This window comes from Antrostomus carolinensis, unplaced genomic scaffold (genome assembly GCF_000700745.2).
Source record: "Antrostomus carolinensis isolate BGI_N321 unplaced genomic scaffold, ASM70074v2 scaffold8719, whole genome shotgun sequence".
In the NCBI taxonomy this organism is placed as follows: domain Eukaryota; kingdom Metazoa; phylum Chordata; class Aves; order Caprimulgiformes; family Caprimulgidae; genus Antrostomus; species Antrostomus carolinensis.
In genome coordinates this window covers 1,394-19,295 of record NW_010336368.1, presented here as the reverse complement: position 1 = coordinate 19,295, position 17,902 = coordinate 1,394, and the positions used below count along the sequence as shown (strand labels likewise).

Genomic DNA, 17,902 nt, shown 5'->3' with positions numbered 1-17,902 from the left:
GGTGGGTGAGACATGCACATTTTGCAAAAAAAAAACCCAACTTGCACTTTCCTGAGGCTCCCAACCTTAGCAAGCTCAATATTCTACTTTTTGAAAAACTCTGTAACCTCAGCCTGTTGGGGCTATTCCCTTACCATCTTTTAGATTCCTTGCTTCTTTATTGACTAAAACAGATTCAGAAAAGGTTGCAAGAGTTTTCTTTATTTTTTTTCAAGAAGAGAGAGTAATTTTTCTGCCCTTCTGATGCTCAAAAATAACTGAATGCACTTTGGGTCAGAGCTCAGGCTTGGGAAATTTCAGAAGGGTGCAAAACAACTTACAGAGCTGAGAGGTGCTAGACCAAATAATAATTGGTAATAACCTGCAGGCCCTGAAATTAGGGCTTTCCCTGATGAACACAACCTCCTGGAGAGAGAAAGAGAAAACCAGTGTCATTCTCTGCCATTACTTCCCACTCTCAGACTTGCTGAGGATTTGATGGGGGAAAGAGGGAGGGGAAAAGTGGGCAAATTAATTAATGCCAGCTATCTTTTGCTGTGCCAACAGTCTCTATCTACACTTGGGATGTGCAGCTGTGGCCTGTCCTTTGCTGGGAGCAAGTGCCTGTCCCCCGCCGCTGCCAGCATTTCCTGCGGCCGGCACCCCCCGTCACGCCGCTCCTCTGCCCTCTGTGCCTGAAGTTTGTCTGTCGAGAGAGTAGTTTGGCAATCCCGAGCAGGACAGTGTTACCAGGCACGGTTGGGCTGTAGCTGTCCCTTTTATGTTCATCCAGATCACCTGAAAGTGGAGATCCGGGCCTTTTGACTTTGTTTATTTAGAGAGGCCGAAGGGGAGATGCGCATTGCGCAGATGCAGACAAGTCACAACACACCTGAGTTACCAGCAAAGGACATATATAGGGGAATAATAACTGCTGTCTTAATGCATGTCTCCCTCTTTGCAATCAGTGTGCTGTTAATACTGCAGTCACCAGAACTTTGGTTGTTGTTGCTTGGATCAGATAGGAAAGAAAGGGACGGAGGTGAGGAGCCGCTGTTGTTCTGGCTGCTACTGTGCAAGATGAACTGATGAATAACGTGTGTGATTTCTCTTTACCTTGTAGTTGCACTCTGCCCAAGTTCAAAGACCTGGTTTCAATTACACGTTTGCCCATATATGTATCCTGAACAATGACAAGACATGCATAGTGGACGACATAGTGCATGTACTGGAGGAATTAAAGGCTGCTCGTTCTTCTAATCGAACTAATTTTGCAATCACTTATCCGATTACTCACTTAAAGGATGGCAGGGAAGTGTATAATGGGCATCAGCTTGGTGGGGTTACTGTGCACAGCAAAGACCGGGTGAAGTCTGCAGAAGCCATTCAGCTCACCTACTACTTGCAGGCAATCAACTCCTTGAATGACATGGTGGCAGAGAAGTGGGAATCCATTTTTTGTGACACTGTTGAACTTTTCCAGAAATCCAACAGGAAAGTGAAAATGTATCCTTTCACTTCTTCTTCGCTGAAGGAGGATTTCCAGAAGACGAGCAGGGTGTCAGAACGCTACCTGATCACAAGCTTGGTCCTTGTGGTCACCTTGGCCATTCTCTGCTGCTCCATGCAGGATTGTGTCCGCAGCAAACCCTGGCTTGGCCTGCTGGGATTGCTGACCGTGACCCTTGCCACCCTGACTGCAGCTGGGATCATCAATCTCACTGGTGGTAAATACAATTCCACCTTCCTGGGAATCCCCTTCGTCATGTTAGGTAACTATCTCCTCTCTCCTCTCTCTTTTGTGTGTTTGTGCCTCCTTGACGCATTTCCCAGCAAGCAGAGAAGCATCACTGCATGGCTCCCGGTGCCTCCTCCCTGCAACACTGCCCCATGCCAAATCCACACGACCTCTTTGCCCAAACTCTTTGTGCTGCGGCGGGACGTTAAAATCATGCTTGGGGCTCTGGTGTGGCATAGCGTTCTGCCATAGGAGATAGTGCCAGCACGATAGCGAGGAACAGGGACGTGCAAATGCCGTGCCTCATGCAAGGGGGGAGCCCAGCTGCTGCTTTCCTATGGATGTTTCTGGTTTTGGCAGCCAGTGTTGGAGGGAAACCTTTGCAGAGGTCCCCATGCTGTAATGACAGCGTCAGCTGTGCTGGGAGATCAAAGGGGCTGCGCGCGTTGGGTGTTCAGAGAGCGCTGGCTGCTCGGGAGAGCAGAGTGGTGCTGTCCTGGCTTGACAGGCGTCTGTCTGTGGAATAAGGGTGGTGCTCGGTTCTGGGTTGTGTTTCTCCTGAAGCCCCTATGTTGGCTGAGTGAGCTTAGGGAGGGTTTCACAGCCCTGGGGTGGAGAGCTTTGCCTCCTCTGGTCAGGGACGGACCCGTCTGGTTAGTGCCAGCGCATCCCACAGCAGAGGGCTGTGGAGAAAGCGGCATCAGCCACTCCCTGGCTCTGGTGCCGGCAGAGGTGTCTTCATCTCCCCGGTTTTTGTACTGCCTTCACTCACTGTGGGGTATGGGGTGGTTTTGTTTTATTTTGTTTTCCTCGAGTGTAGGAAAGAGGAGAGAAGGGCAGTCAGCTTGCTCCCGACCCAAAATCAGTGCCCTCTCCTGCTGGCACCCGGGTGTTTGTGGGGATGCCGCATGTTGTATTCAAACAGGCGGGGGGACTCCACGGGAGAGAAAACGAGAGCTCTGGAGAGCTCACAGCCTCTTTGTTTGTGTTTGGTTCTTAACCAGTGTGAAAAGCTTTGTGCGCTGTAGGTGTTTAATATGTCCTCGTTCGCACTATTATTCATTTGTGGAGAATAATACATGCATTGATTTGATCACAGCTTCCTCAGCTGAAAATCAGTGCTCAGTAATACTTCAGGTTTCAAGTGTAAGAGTGTCTCTGCTGACTTAGTCACATCGTGTAGTGATATGACACATTTCAGCACAGCTATTTTTATATCCAGCACCAGGTTCCCATGCCATGCCCATACTGTAGCTGTGGTATTGTTGCACTTTAATTAAAGACTATGCTCCAGTGCATCGCACTACCAGTTAACATACAGAATATATTCAGTGACAAAGAGAATTCAGCTACATTATATCAGCTTTCATTTTCAGATGACATCCATGAAAATTAAACTTTACCATAATCTAGAGGAAATGCAGCACGAGAAAGTCAGAATCAAAATAAGGCTAGCTTTCTGACTTGAGTCTTTGGTTTCTTTTGTGGGTTTTTGTGCCTGTGCATGTATTATAAAATTCAATTCCTCAAATGAGGTAGTGTATGTTACATATTATATAGGAGGGGATTTCCAGATGTGCTACAAGAGTGGTAGAAAAGCAGTCTGAAGTCCAGCCATATGAAATTAAAGTACCTGGGGAAAACGACTGAAAAATACTAAGTATTAGCTTTGTTTAGGGATCAAAGCATCTGCTTGCTGGGACAACCTTTCAGATCTTTAATTCACTAATAGTGACTATACTGAGACTAGAAATCCTTGAAGACTTGCAGATAACTCTGAAAAGTTTCTCTCTTCTATTTTAGTGCTCCTTTAACTGCCGAGCTGTATAGCCAACTCTGCTTTTCCCTTCCTTTTTTCTTCTGGGGCTTTTTTTTTTTTTTTTTTGGTCTTGCTTAGTTGAAGTATTCCACTCTTAAAAGGAGTAAGTTTCAAATATGCAGCTCAGCTCTCACTGTGAATGGGTCAAGACAGAGCAGCCAAATTCATGTGAATCTTCCCTGCTTCCCCAGCTGCCTAAAATCTCCCAAGGGACAGGAATAGCAACAGATGAACACAAGGCAGTGAAGACATTCTGGAGTTTTTAATGAGAACTACTTTAAACCAGCAGAGAGCTAGAAAGGCAGGGTTTCCTTTTTTTTTTTTTTTTTCCCTGCAGTACAACAGAAAGATTCAGCGTGCATTTCAAAATGTGCTTCATTCCTATATGTTGTTTTGCTTATAAAGGATGCGTTAACTCAAGGTAATTGAACACTGGAGACATAAACCACCCTCTGTTATAGCCTGATGAACTACTTCCACTTAATTTCACTGACCATCAGATTAGATCATAGATAACTAACCTTGAGAAAGCCAAAGGATTTCTGACTAACAGTGTAGCCCCATAGCTATTACTCATAATCTCACGGCTAAAAGCAAAAATTAGGTAGAAAAAATGATTGCCCTGGACACATTTCAGGCAAGGACCTTTTACTAGTATAAATCATTAATGAAGTTTCCCTGGTTTATAGCAGCTGAGGATTTTTAACTTCTCGTCAGCATCACAGAGCTGGGGGTGGGGGACACTCTCCAGACATCATCCACCCTCTGTCACAGGACGAGATTACATCTTTTCTAACAGACGCTTCTCACCCTGCACTTTGTCTCCTCCTTGGGCCACTTCCCCCTGTGTTTCACTGCGCTACCGCTATGGTATTTGCATCACGTCTAACCTGAATTCCCCTTTTGCAACTCAGCTGTCCTCCTTATTTATACACTGCATCTGGAAAACAGTGTATTTTATTTTTCTTTGCATATTTGGAACCCCGCTCACTTGCCTAGTCCTCTTCCTTTTCATCCTGGGTTTCCTCAGACTGTGCTTACCAGACTTCCAGCAATTTTCTTGCCTTTGGCCGCTCCACATCTTCCGTGGAGTACGGTGCCTAAATCCAGGCACAGGATTCAGGCTGAGGCTTTCAGCAGCAAGTATAGTAGGAGGATGATTTCACACATCTTGCATATGGCACTTCTGTTCATACATCCCTATGATATTCATTTTTTTCTCAGCAGTATGAAATGGTTGGCATTTGATTGGTGGCACATGGTAATTCACAGATCCTGCGTGTCACTTTCTACCCTGCTTGCACAATCAGTTATTCCCACCAACATGTAGAAGTTTGCCCTTGTCCTTGCTGAGTTATAGCTTGTTTATCTCACACCATTTCTTGTCTTCATTAAGTTCATTTTGAGACCATTGCTGCCCTTCCAAGATTCATTAACTGAAGTTGGTCACAATGTTTTGCAATTACCGACTTTTTCATATTTTCAGGAATTACTTTCTGAATAGTTTAAGTAGTTTGTCTAGTCACAAGGCCATTCTAATAATTTAGGCAATATGTCTGCAAAATACTCTGTTCAGTGTGCTCTGTGATACTTGATTTCATTCATCTTGTTTTCTGTGACATCCCTTCTGCATCAGCCATTCTCAAGAACAAACAAGCTATAGTGAAGGGTACCAGCCTCAGTAGGTGTTGAATCCTTATCTTAACAATTTTAAATTATCAGATTACCATGGCTTACCGAGTTGCACTCCTAAACTCAGACTGTGTAAGTGTAGGCAGGAACATCTTTTGCCTACTCCACCTGTTAAATCTGACATACTGGTTTAAACGCATCATGCTTTGACTTTAATCACCTTCATGACAGTTTATTCCAATTTATTTTACTCTTTAATTAAGGCAGGTTATTGTAACTCAGCTCATGAAAGGTAACTCATTAAGTCAGAATAATTTAGTCATTGATGACTGTACATCGCCTGAGTATGTCACTACTGTGGCGATTTTTAAGCTGTGGCAGGTTTCTTTTTAGCCTTCACTGGTTGCTGACTGAATGTCAAAAACTGAAGCCAGGAGAGATGTTGCCAGAGAACTCCTTCCCCAGCAGGTACCAAAATAGCAGGGGTCTGCTTTGGTCACCGGAGGTCCAGCTGTGAGGATGGGGCTGGTCCAAGCCTCCCCCAGAGGGGCTGCACTGGGGATGGCCTGGCCAAGGGCAGGCTGGCTGCAGCCGCACTCTTCTCTGGGGATATCTTGTCAAGTCAAAATGGGAACTTTTCTTCTTGACCTCTGGATTTATACAGGTTCTTCTAACATGAAAGTGAAGCCTAAAACCTGTGAAACTTGGCAGGCTCCCACCATTCATCTGGGCATGTTTTGAATTAGCATATACCTCCGTGGTTTTTGAAAACTATATCATCTGCATTTATCAGTGTGTAAACAAGTAATTTAAGGACAAAAATACTCACATGGAATACTTTGCTGAATTAAAGCTATTCATTTTTAACCCTAAGAACAAAAAAATTAAATTCTTCAATTTGGCTGAATTTAAAATAGCTGATTTATAGTGTCAGCTGGAAAGCAGAATTAAAATTCTGATTTCCTGTTGCCTGCTCCACTAAAAACTACAGATGTTTGGTCTGGCACAGATGCTAAAGTATTCATTATAAGTTTCCCTTACGCATTAAATGCTGTTTAATAACTGCCAAGCCTTATAAAAAAACCAGGTTTCCTCAAAAAGCCCACAGTGTCACCAAACAAACCATTGGGCAACAAGCAGCACTGGCTGAACAAGTTTTTGGCTTGACTTTTTACCTCCCAGAGGTGGAGCGCACCATTTAACTTAGAGACTCAAAAGAAAATTGCAATATTGCCCTTTGCACTGAAGGAAAAGCTAGCAATCTGTTTCCTATTCCTCTAGAAACTCCTACAGCTTATTCAGGGAGAGGCAGCTCTCTTCAGCTGCCAAGTTCGTGAAAAGCAGCATCTCTGTGAAATTGCGGTGGAATGCCAGGCACTGCCAGATACGGGCTGGGACGTGGGGCTGGCTCCACGGGCTTATATTTAGCCTCCAATGCTGGCAGTGGAAAGAAAACCAGTTAGAAGTTATGGGAGCGGCTTGAGCTTGCAGCTTGCTGTGAACAGGAACGATAGCCAGCCTTGTGTGAAACTCAGCAAAACAGGGACAAACGTAAATACCTCTTCTTACTGCCTCCTTCCACCCTCCCATCACATCCTGCCCTGTCAATATGCCCTTTCTGGGAAGAAAGAAGGGGAAAATGGTCAACAGAGCAGGTCCAGGGAGGGACAGCCGGGAAGGAGGTTGTAGAAGTCTTGGGCAGCACCCAGGCAGGGTCCCCCTTGGTCTTGGGAGGGGAAATTGTGGAGGAGAAGGAGACTGCAGAGGGCTATGTCTGGCAGGATAGGGGCACAGGAGCAGGAGATGTGCAAAGCGCTTTGGGAGGTACCCGGAGGTACCAGGGCTCGTAGGAGCACCTCTCAGGTGCAGAGAAGTGCTGATCACTTCACAGAAACACAGGTTTGTTGGATTCACACCTTCAATGTGGCTTGCCTGGGGAGCACTGTGCTGGTGGACTGAGATAAGATGTCGGCACAGAAGGTTTGTGGATACAAAAAGTTGGAGTGACAAAGGTGGAATCTGAGGTCAGAGACAGCTGGGAAAGAAGGTCAGAAGGAAAATGTTAGGAAAAAGAGGAGAGGTCACTGTTTTTTATGATGGGAGTGAAAATCACAGGAGGACAATGAGAGGATTGCTGAAGGTTAGGGACCATGAAGGACCATGAAGATAACAGGTACTTAAACTAAGCAGCGCAGGTAACAACCAGCATGAAAACCCTGAGAGAATGAGAGTGCTTGGGCCATCATGTGCCAGCACATGTGCCTCATTGGAGCTGCACCTCAGTGCCGGTAAGGCACCCAGCCTGGCTGCTTCTTCAGGTTTCTGGAAGAACATGCTGGTAGGGAATTGCAGCATATGTCAAATTTGTATGCCCTAAAGCACTTGTTACCCTCCCTATCAAGCACTCAAGTATTTACTGTATTCAGTAAACCTAAAGTGTCAACACTGCTTATGGAGAGAGAGTTTCAAAGAGAGAGAACCAGCCCCTGCACAGGTGTCCCTGTTGTCCTTCAGTCCACACATAAAGGTAACAGACACATGAATGTTTGACTTCATATAGTACTTTTCCACCAGTTTTCCTGTTGTCAGTTAATAAAAATGTGAAGCTTACCAAGTCTCTTGTTTTTATTCCCCAAGCTAAGCTTTCTTGCTCTCCCTGTCCAGCTGCCCCTCTGCCATCTCTTAGTGGTGGGAAGAAGCATGTCCTCGCTCAGCTGGCTGCTTCAGCTTGCTGCCACGCTGCCCTTTTCCCCTCTCTCATCCATCTCCTTTGTCATCTCCAGTAGCCTCCTCCAGCAGGTCTTGCCTGTCTCCCTGCTCCAGGCCATGGCATCTCCTTCCTGATGCCTGCACAGCTCTCAGCATCTTTTGGTCTCCCTGAGCTTCCTTCATCTTTTCTCCTGTTTTCCCCACTCCTGCCAGCATGTCCTCTCTGCCATTTTGTTGGATTTTTAAAAATTTCTCTCCCATCCTGCCCTCTCCTCAGCCACAGCTGCCCATGGCTCCTACCCTTTTCCCTATATTCTTTAATAACTTCCTTGGCTCCCAAACAAATCACCACCATACCCTGCAGTTGTGTCTCAGCTGCTTCAGATTTCCCAGCGATTTCTACCATTCATCCTTTGCTTTTTTCATGCTGCCAGAGGACTCCAAGAGTGCCCTGGAATTACACTTGTTTTGTTGTCACTCCATCTGCTCAGCTTTCCCGGTTCAACTCTACTATGTAGCTCAGTTATATTCCTAAAACATTTTGTGTTTTGTTCCTTTCATTCTCCTTCTAAGAATTAACTACAATTATTTGGTTTTATCTACTCTGAGCAGAATCCTAGGCATGTAATTTTCCTCGTCATTCCTTTTTCCTCTCCGCTTTTTTCCTCCTCTGTCCCTCAGTCTCTTCCTGAGCTTTCTGAGCAGCTGTGCATCTTCTGCAGTCCCTCAAGCGTCACCTGGCATTTCTGTTCTTCACGGGGAAGAGCAGAAGTAAGCCTGCAGGCCACCCCTCCTCACTCAATGTACCAAGTCCTCCCACCAAAGTCAGTATTTTCCACCTAAAGGTGAGGTGATTAACCACCTCCTCCACCTGCTGGTCGCCCTCTCTCCAGTTCTTCTCCTGAAGGATGATGCCCCAAGCACCTCAGGGAACCCAAAAACCAAAAAGCCACTAATGCATGGAAGGGAAACAGGCTTAAAATACAAATGGTGTCAGAGTATTTTAGACACTTGTACCAGCCCTTTCCCACACAGTGCAAAAGCAGCAAGTAGAGTGTGCAGATGGCCGCCTGTGATCACAGAATCACTGAATGGTTTGGGTTGGAAGGGACCTTTAAAGGTCATCTAGTCCAACCCCCCTGCAGTGAGCAGGGACATCTTCAACCAGATCAGGTTGCTCAGAGCCCTGTCCAGCCTGAGCTTGATTGTTTCCAGAGATGGGGCTTCTACCACCTCTCTGGGCGATACTGCCAACGTGTTTATGTTCCCACCTCACCACCACATACCCCAGTGAAATCCTTCCACGCATACGTACTTCCTGGCTTCAGAAGCATGTCGATGACTCAGTAAATATAATGCTTTTTGGAAAGGAGAAGCTCTATGTGTAGAAAGTCAGTCCAGAGAACAGTTTAATATTGAAACCAAGTACTGTACAGTCATTGAGTAAGATCAGGCACTGCCCCTTGACTGCTGGTGCTCCCATATGCACTCATTTTGTATTAAAAGTGTTACAGGTTATGCAGTGCATTTAATGAGCATTCATTTATGCAGACAGCAGCAGAAAGATGTTATACTTTTACTGCCTGCATTCTTTTAACTGCAGAGAAGTCAGTGCATGTGATGGTTTAATGGGAAGTCTTGTCAAGAGAAGTCCCAAATGGTCAAAGGTACTGAGTTTGGCTCTGACGTCCTGATTTTCTTCAAATAGTGAAGTCCCTCAAGAGAAACATCCACATGTATTAAAATATATCAGAAGTTCACAGGTTAGACAAAAGAAACCTTTTCCAATCTCTATATATACATGTAGGAAATACATATATATGTTTGTGGTATACTTTGCATACTGGACTTGTATGGTCAGTAAGACTTGGGGGAGGGCAGCAGGAACTGATGTCACTTTTCATTTCAGGTCTTCCTGTAAGAGAGCTGGTGCATGTTTTGTGCATCTGATAAATGACATCCCCCAAACAGGCAGTAGCTGAGAGGCCTGTGTGGCAGGGAGGGGGCCTGCCGTTTTCAGGTCGTGAGACCTGAAGGCAGAGGACACTGGCGGAGATGGGTTAAGTTAAATGGGAATAAGTAAAGTCTGGATGCTTGGCAGAAAGCTCAAGCTGAGTTGCAGACTTGCAGTGATAGATCTTACGTGCTTTAGCTGAAGTTTTGCAACTTTTTGAAGGTTGTGTTTCACATATGGTTGATCTATGTATTATGAGTAAGAGTAATGATGAACGTCGCTTAAATAGGAGAATTTAAGGGTATGCCTGAGTTGTTTTGGTTGCAGTTTTCTCACCAGAAAAGGGGAACTTGAAGTGTGGTAAACTAATCCATATTCCACTAGGAAAATACTCCTAGAACCAACTGATATTTTGGCTTGTGGGCTTAGAAATTTAAAACATATTTAAAACATTATTTTACCCCAGATATACTCACCATGTCTTACTCAGTCTTCAGGAGCTGTCATGTACTATATGTCGCTTGGCTATTCTGTAACATGGTAAACATTAACCTCACACAGATGGTTGCAGGTAGCTTTCATTTACCGTTAAGTAATTTTTTTTTACACCACATGCATAAAATCTGTCAAAAATTCACTTTGTGGGGAAAATCAGTTTGCAGTTTTGTCTGCTGATATGAATCTAAGTATGTCATATGTAAGACGAGCCCGGTAGTACTTAAGTTATAACTCCACTTTTAACCACCTCCTCGGGTAGTGAGGCTTGAGGTACATACATCATGGGGGAAATTTGTCTTGCCAGCCACATCTGTTCTTCCTTTACTATCCTGGCATGGAACTTTACCATCCTGTGTGGCTCCACTGGTGCAGAGGGTGGTCTTGGCTCCCCCTGCAGACCCCGGGGTCCATCTGTACCCCACACCAGCAGCAGTGGTGGGAAGCTGCAGCCCTGTGCCCTCCTCCTCTTGGCATCCTCTGTGCCGCAAAACTCCCTGCCTCTTCAAATAACAGCTTAGGCAGAGCACCATGCTTCCTGGGGGATTTTCTGATGTTTCTAAATTAAAGATGGCAAGGAGGCGTCACTGGGAGGAGCCGGGGACTCCCAGGGAGGGAGAGCCTTTGAAGGTCAGCAGGAGTTAGATGCTCCTCAGCTTTTTGCCCCAGAACTGCAAGCTTGCATGTACAGCACAGGTTTGGCTCAAATGCTTTTGGTTCAGATCGCACAAGGTCTGGGTAGTTGGGAGACAAGCGCGCCGTGCAGACATAAATATTCCAGCAGCTAAAACCAGATTTCACTAACACTCAGTTCCTTCTGTTGCTCTAAACAAAATATGACTTTTAACTTTTGCCAGGTCTTTCACGAAAACAGAGGAAAGCAAGTCACACGTTTAAACAGAGTTGACAGCTTGCTATCAACTTAAACGCCAAAACAGGCCTTTACCAATTTTTAAGTGGAATTAAATACTCACTTTATTTATAAAGGTAGATTTTGAACCATAACTTGCTTTTCTTATCTGTCCTTCTCAAAATAAAAGAGCCACTTAAGTTTTCTCTCAAATGTATTTCTGTTTTTAAAATGTGCTTATCTGACAGTCTTGCTGTCACTGTAACAACAAAACGTCGATTACATTAGTTCAATACTAAAAAAGGGTGATCCAGGCAAAAAACAAGTATTTTCTCAAAACCTAAATCAGTAATTTTTACTCTACTGAAATCAATGGGACTATTCAAGATTAACCACATACTTACTGAATTACCCACATAATAAGAGGTTATTGATTTGAATTGAATTTAGTATGGTTTTAAAATGCAATATTGAGATGGCTTTTTTATAATGAATAGCTTTAAAATACACATACTCCAAAAACAAAAAGTGGCGAACCATGTTACTGCCACTGCTGATTAGGGATTGTGATGAAGACTAGGACCATGAATACTGAGGCATGTTTAATTCTACTTACTTAAAATACTTCTCCTTCTCTTTGTTTCTTTTCCCCTTGTATAGGTAGGAAAATGACAGGAAAGTCTACATGTATCTTGTGTATGTGTGCATATTTCTTCAGAGCGAGAGATTTATATGTAGAATGATTTTCATTTCAGTAGTAATATGTAGATCATGCTCTTAAAATTAGCGTGTGATTTGTACCAGTGTCTAAAACATTGGGTCATTGTTGCTTGTTTGCCACAATAAAAGATAGTACTGGGGCATTTATAGTTGGGATGCATCATGCACCTGAAGCATCACTGGCTGTATCCCAAACGTCTAGGGTGAGACCGAGATCATGAGGGTGATTTGGTTTTGTCAGTGCATTCTTTGTGCAAATGTGTACTTTTTAGTGTAACTCAGAAAGGACTACGCCTCACCAAAACAGACTGTTTCACAGAAGAACAGAGAGCTAGTCCTATGCTGCATTTCCAGAAGTTAAGTTTAGAAACATAGATAAGGTAGGATATTATGGCAGCCATTGATTGCCATCAGACTGAAATCAAAGGGACTCTGGTGCAGCAGGTCCGTATGAGTCTTATGAGGAACTTGGCCCCCTTTTAAGCTGTGCTTGGCAGCCCTACACCAGACCCAAATGAGGCATAATCCTTGTACTGGATTTCCAGATGCACCCTGTTTTCCTGCCTGTGCATTGGTTGAGCAATTTGAGCACAGGCTTAACAGCCCTGAGAGCCTTTCTGCAGGATCTACAACTAAAAATAACATTGTGGTCTCATAGCGTGAAACACTGAGAACCAGTTGAAGATTTCTTCTCCACATGCTCCAACCAATGCGGTGTGTTGTATGGGGACACTTTCTCTTCATCGATGTGCTTCTGTGGGCACAGCCACCCACAGCTGTGAAACACAGCAGATACTGGAAGCATATTATTAAACATTTCAGTTTCTCTTATTTTGTTGCCAAGCAGATACAGCACAAAACAAAACTCTCTCTCTGGAGACTGAAGCTGATCTTTATCTGGTGTGAATGCGCCAAGACGCTCATGGTTTTGATCCTGGGAGTAAGTTGAGGAATACATGGGCATGCCTGGGGCTTTCTGAGTGGGATGGCCGCTGCTGTTGTAAGCACAGTTGGAGAGATCAGCCTGACAATTGAGGGTGAATGGCTAATACTCAAATGTAAAGCAATCCCAGAGACTGATCTGCTGGTATCATGCCTAGATGCCTAACAAACTGCCATGTCTAATTTCAGCATGTTTCTCTTTTGGGAAGATCCCAATTCAGATGTTAACATCTGCAGGCATAGTACACCTTATTAATATATGTGTAAAATTTAGGAGTCTTTAAAGCAATAATTGCAAATACTGAACCCAACAGCATTGTTATCATATTTTTGAGGTATGTTTTCACACCTGTAATCCAGTTACAATACAGACATGTAGGGTCTGTGTGACAGGAGGTAAAGAAGGCATTGCAATGTGTACAGACTACACTTATACCAATACATCCCATCCTGTATCACTCTTCATGTGTTCTTCTTAATCCAGCTACCCTGCCTGCAAGTAGCCTTCATGCTTAATTGCCCTTTGAACCTGTGCTTGAAGGTATGAAATGAAGTCAGGTTGTGCTTGAGTGGCTGGGACTTCACTCACTTTGCAAATGAGGATGCATTTAAGATTACTCAACTGTCTACAGCCCTCAGTGCCCTTGCCACAGTTCTTCCAAGATGAACACTGCTACCTGGAAACACAGTTGATCAGATGAGTACCTTATAGGATGTTAGTACCCCATAGGATTTTACTTTATACTGTGAACTGGACCCCCCAAAATACTCAGGCAAGCATAGGAAAAGCAAGTAGAATTTGCAGTGCATTTATTTTCCTCAGCAGAAATGTTTGGGATGGGCAAGTCCACACGCGGTGGGATGTCTGACAATATGTGCTCTCTTTGAGGCCTGACATTCACACAGCAAAACTGTAGCAGTGCAGCGCTGTTTATGGATCACAAAGGTAGAAATTGGTTAGAGTTTGTTAGCTAACAAACTAACGTCATGCTAACGATGATTTAACTGTTCAACTCAACCCATGCCACTAAATTGAGGTAACCTCTGTGAGAGCTGTCATGGAAGTTAGGCTTGGTGCTGATCCTGTCTGCACATTGAAGGATCTCGGTTAGCTGCAGTATTTTATTATTTTGGTGAAAACACAGTGTAAAGGCAGATGTTTGCTTCAATTGGATGCAAATTCTTATGCTCTGCCTGCATATTCAGTAGCACTTTAAACCTGCTATATGTTCCTAGTTAAAATTGCGCCTGCTGGGAGAGGCCGCATAAGGCAGGTTGTGTGTTTAGTCAACAACTGGTTGATTGCAGCTCCTGTGACAAAGGGAGTCTGGATTAGCAGTTTCACTTGTCTTTTCAGAAGATGGGAGCTGATGACCTCACTGATCTAGCTGGAAAAAATAAGTCAGCAGGGGGGAATTATCTCACCCTCTTTGTTGACATTACTGTAGAAAGCAATCCCAGAGTTGAGCCGTGTACGTTGTTATTTTTAATATTGTCAGCTTGGAAAATTCATTGCACCTTCATTAACTCATATGTTATTACAGGTATCGTTTTGGAAAGGGCAATTCCTGCGGTAGGATTCTGATCTCCCATTGTACAATTTTGCACAAGTGCAGTTCTTGAGACCTTGCCTCCATTGGCAGCAAGCTGGGATATGAATTTATAGCATCCTAGCTATTTCATGTTAATTCATCTGGTGTTTGTCTCTGCGGATGATATTTCACTCCACTTTGAATGTGGAGTGAAATATCAATCTGTCCTTCACAGATTTCCACAAAGAAAGCTGGTACAACATAGCTAGCCCTCTGTAAATTCGCACACTTTTTCACAGCACACTAAATTCCTCTTGGAGACAAGTGCTCCTATTCAGTAGGATGATTCCAGGCTTAAATCAACCTAAGTGAGACAGCATTCATCCATCTGAACTGGTAGTGTTACAAGGATGCAGCCACTACAATACAAGCAAACACCTTAAGTAAAAATCCAGACTTAACCTCAGTAACTCCACCAGAGCATGCTTCCACTTCAGGTTTTTGCCTACCCAGTTTACAAGGCTCCTCCCGTACCTCCTACCAGGACTCATTCCCAATTTCATCCCGACTTTTGTGCCATCAGTGTCAGGAAAAGATTTCAGATTAAAAAATATCCCTCAAAAAAACCCCCTTGCTAATGTTTCTAAGCCCGGCCATTCCTTTAGTCCAATTTAGAGTAGTAACAGGTGAATTAGTAGCAAAGCAGCAAGCTTTGGTAGGGGAGAGGAAGCGGTGCCTGAGGAGAGGGAAACACCTCGTAACCCAGCTTTGCTGCTAGAGGATTCTGCCCCTTAGAAAGACAGTTTGGTGCTTCATTAGTCTTGATTCTGGCAGTTAATGGGAAACATACGTACTGGTGCAGCATTCAGCCTCACTGAGATGGAGATCAATCATTATTAGCGTTTTGTGTGCCACTGCATTAAAATGGGATGAATAAAATTAATTACCCCTGAAACGCAACCTTCCACACAGAAGGCTGGAACTTCACAACCTGTAAGTGAGACTTTATTCAGAGAGATTGTATGCAGGTATCAAACACACACACACAAGCCCAACCTTCAAAACAATAAGAACAAAAAAATGAGAGTCCCAGAGTCCTGTTATTCTCTACTTTCAGAGATGGGTAAAACTACAAGAAGAGGAACCAAAACTTTGTTCTCAGTCGTTCTCCCTTACTTTCTCATACAGAAGTAGTCTATTTGAATACCTAAAGCTCATCTTGTTACATTAAGATCGAACCTTTACATGATTTTAGTGCAAAATTGAAAATATCCCTTAATCATTAAAAAAAAATAAAAGCAAGCAGCGGCTTTTGTTTTAGGGAAGCAATTAAGCCAAGCGAATAGAGAGCTGGTCTGTGACTCCAGTGACCGGGAGGTCACTTGGCTGCCCTCCCACAGGCTCTGGGGCTGCTTTAAATCCCTTCACCCCTCACTGCTTCAGTCCTGCCATTTGCCAGGCAGGAGCGGAGCCAACTTTAAGCCTAGGCTGCTGATGCCCATTTGTAAAGGCCTCTTGCCTGAACAACTGCTTAGCGGGGAAAAGGATGCATTTCTTTTTTTGAGATTTTAAAATGGTACTAAAAAGAACAGTTTAAGTGTCTGCACGTAAGTAGTGTTTAAAATGAAGTAAATAATTTGAGAATTTTAAGCAACAGAAAATTTTGCTTTAGTTTTCACAACTTCCAAGTGCTTTTTTTCTCTCATGCATGCTCTGCATTGATTTTGCAGAGCATGTGTAATTGCAAGACTTGATACTGAAGGAGGCAAATGAATCTTTTTATAGCATTTTCAAGCTACCCATAAAAATGCTGTATTTAAGCTAGGCATAATTTATTGGTTTTATTGCTGGTATTGTTATTAGCTTCTATAATTAAAGATAGACCACCTCAGCCCGTAAAAGATTTAAGCTCCTTAGAAGTAACAGTGACTATCTTCTTGATTTTCTTTGGCTACAAAAGCCGGAATTTCTGTCCTCAGTCATCCAAGACATGTGGTAGGAGTATCTCCTACAATGCACAGTAGTAGGAAAAAAAATAAGGAAAAAAAAATTTCGATCCCCATTTTCTCCAATACCTTTCTCCTCTTCCCCTAAGATTTTCCTTTGCCCATTCAGAACCTCTTTTCCTTAAAAAAAATCCCACCTTTCCGTGTACTTCTTAGCTCATGGTTGTACAGCCTGACTGTAGGCGCAACCAGTAAATCATAGCAGCAAATGTCAACAGGAAAAGATCTCCAGTAGCCCATTAGCTGTTTGAGTTCATATTTATTATTTACTGAATAACTGTGAAAAACGAACAAATTGCTCTAAATCATTACAGACTTGTGGCTAAATCTCTAGTAAAAAGGGAAAATCAGTTAAAGCAATTACAGAGTTTATTTGCAAGGAAAAATTGCCCTTCTTCTTGTTAATATTATATAGGGAAGATGTAGCACCAGCAATAGAAATTGAGGTAATTGGTGCAAATCAGTTAGGGATGCAAAAAATGGAAACTCTGAAATTACAGAATAATCAAAGAAATTCTCACAAAATGCTCCCATGGAGCTATCTGCCCTAATCTCTGTGGGTTAGATTTATACAAGCATCAGCAAGTTAGGCAATTGGAGATTGTCCCCCCAAGTTGTGCTTGCAGTCAGTATTTGGATGAGTAAATTAGGTTAGGTAAATCCCATGCTAACTAAATAAGGCTAATCTTTGGGCTGCCATGCCTAATTTGTGCACGAATTTGAGCTTAATCTTTTTCTTAGAGGATACTGGATCGGGTCAGTAGTGCCACTGATGCAAAAAGTGTGCAAGTTTGTCATTTAGGCTTGTCTGCCTAAAGGTAAATGAGAATTTTGTAGCTACTATGCAAACGGCCAGAGGAATCGCAGATTGTACAATTGAAGGAAAATACCAATTCCTAGCATGCAGATTGTGTAACAAACAACAAAAGGAACCTATCCTAAAATAGAAAAGTATCTAAATGTTTTTCTGCTGGCTTTGCAGAGCACATGTGGTGACGCCTCTTCATGCATTTACTTAAGCAGTTCTCTAAATCAGATTCCATTTTAGGTTAGTCTCAAAGATTATGTAAGAGCAAATTGTGTTTTTCTGTTTCCTACTTAAAGAAAATATGTTGTATCAGGAGTCAAGTTATCAGACATTATCCAAAATCTTATACCTGTTAAAAAGTCACGCTCAGCATCATATTTAATTAGCTCTGGATTCTTTTATTCATTGCAAAGTCAAAGGCTCTCCAAATTAAGGCAGCTATTTAAGTATTTTAAGCAAGAGCCTGTTAATGCTGAAATGTTTTTTTACAAAAACCTGCTATAGCTAAAGCTCGCGATGGAAGTAATTTGTAATATTCAATGACCTCATTTTATACTGTTTTGCTCACTCGAAGCTAATGCATATGATGCCATGTGAAATTCTCACACGAGCCTGTCTGCAGGACTTATGGGAGCCATAAATGGATTAAACCTCTCACTCCCTGCTTTGGCAAGTGATCAGTTACATTTAAATAAAGGTCAGTCTGTCTTTTCAAAGA

General features: G+C 43.2%; 1 pseudogene; it reads left to right on the top strand.

Annotated features, from left to right (window-relative positions):
• The first annotated feature begins 1,102 nt into the window (after positions 1–1,102).
• LOC104530278 (patched domain-containing protein 1 pseudogene) lies at positions 1,103–1,780 on the top strand (annotated as a pseudogene).
• Positions 1,781–17,902: the final 16,122 nt, after the last annotated feature.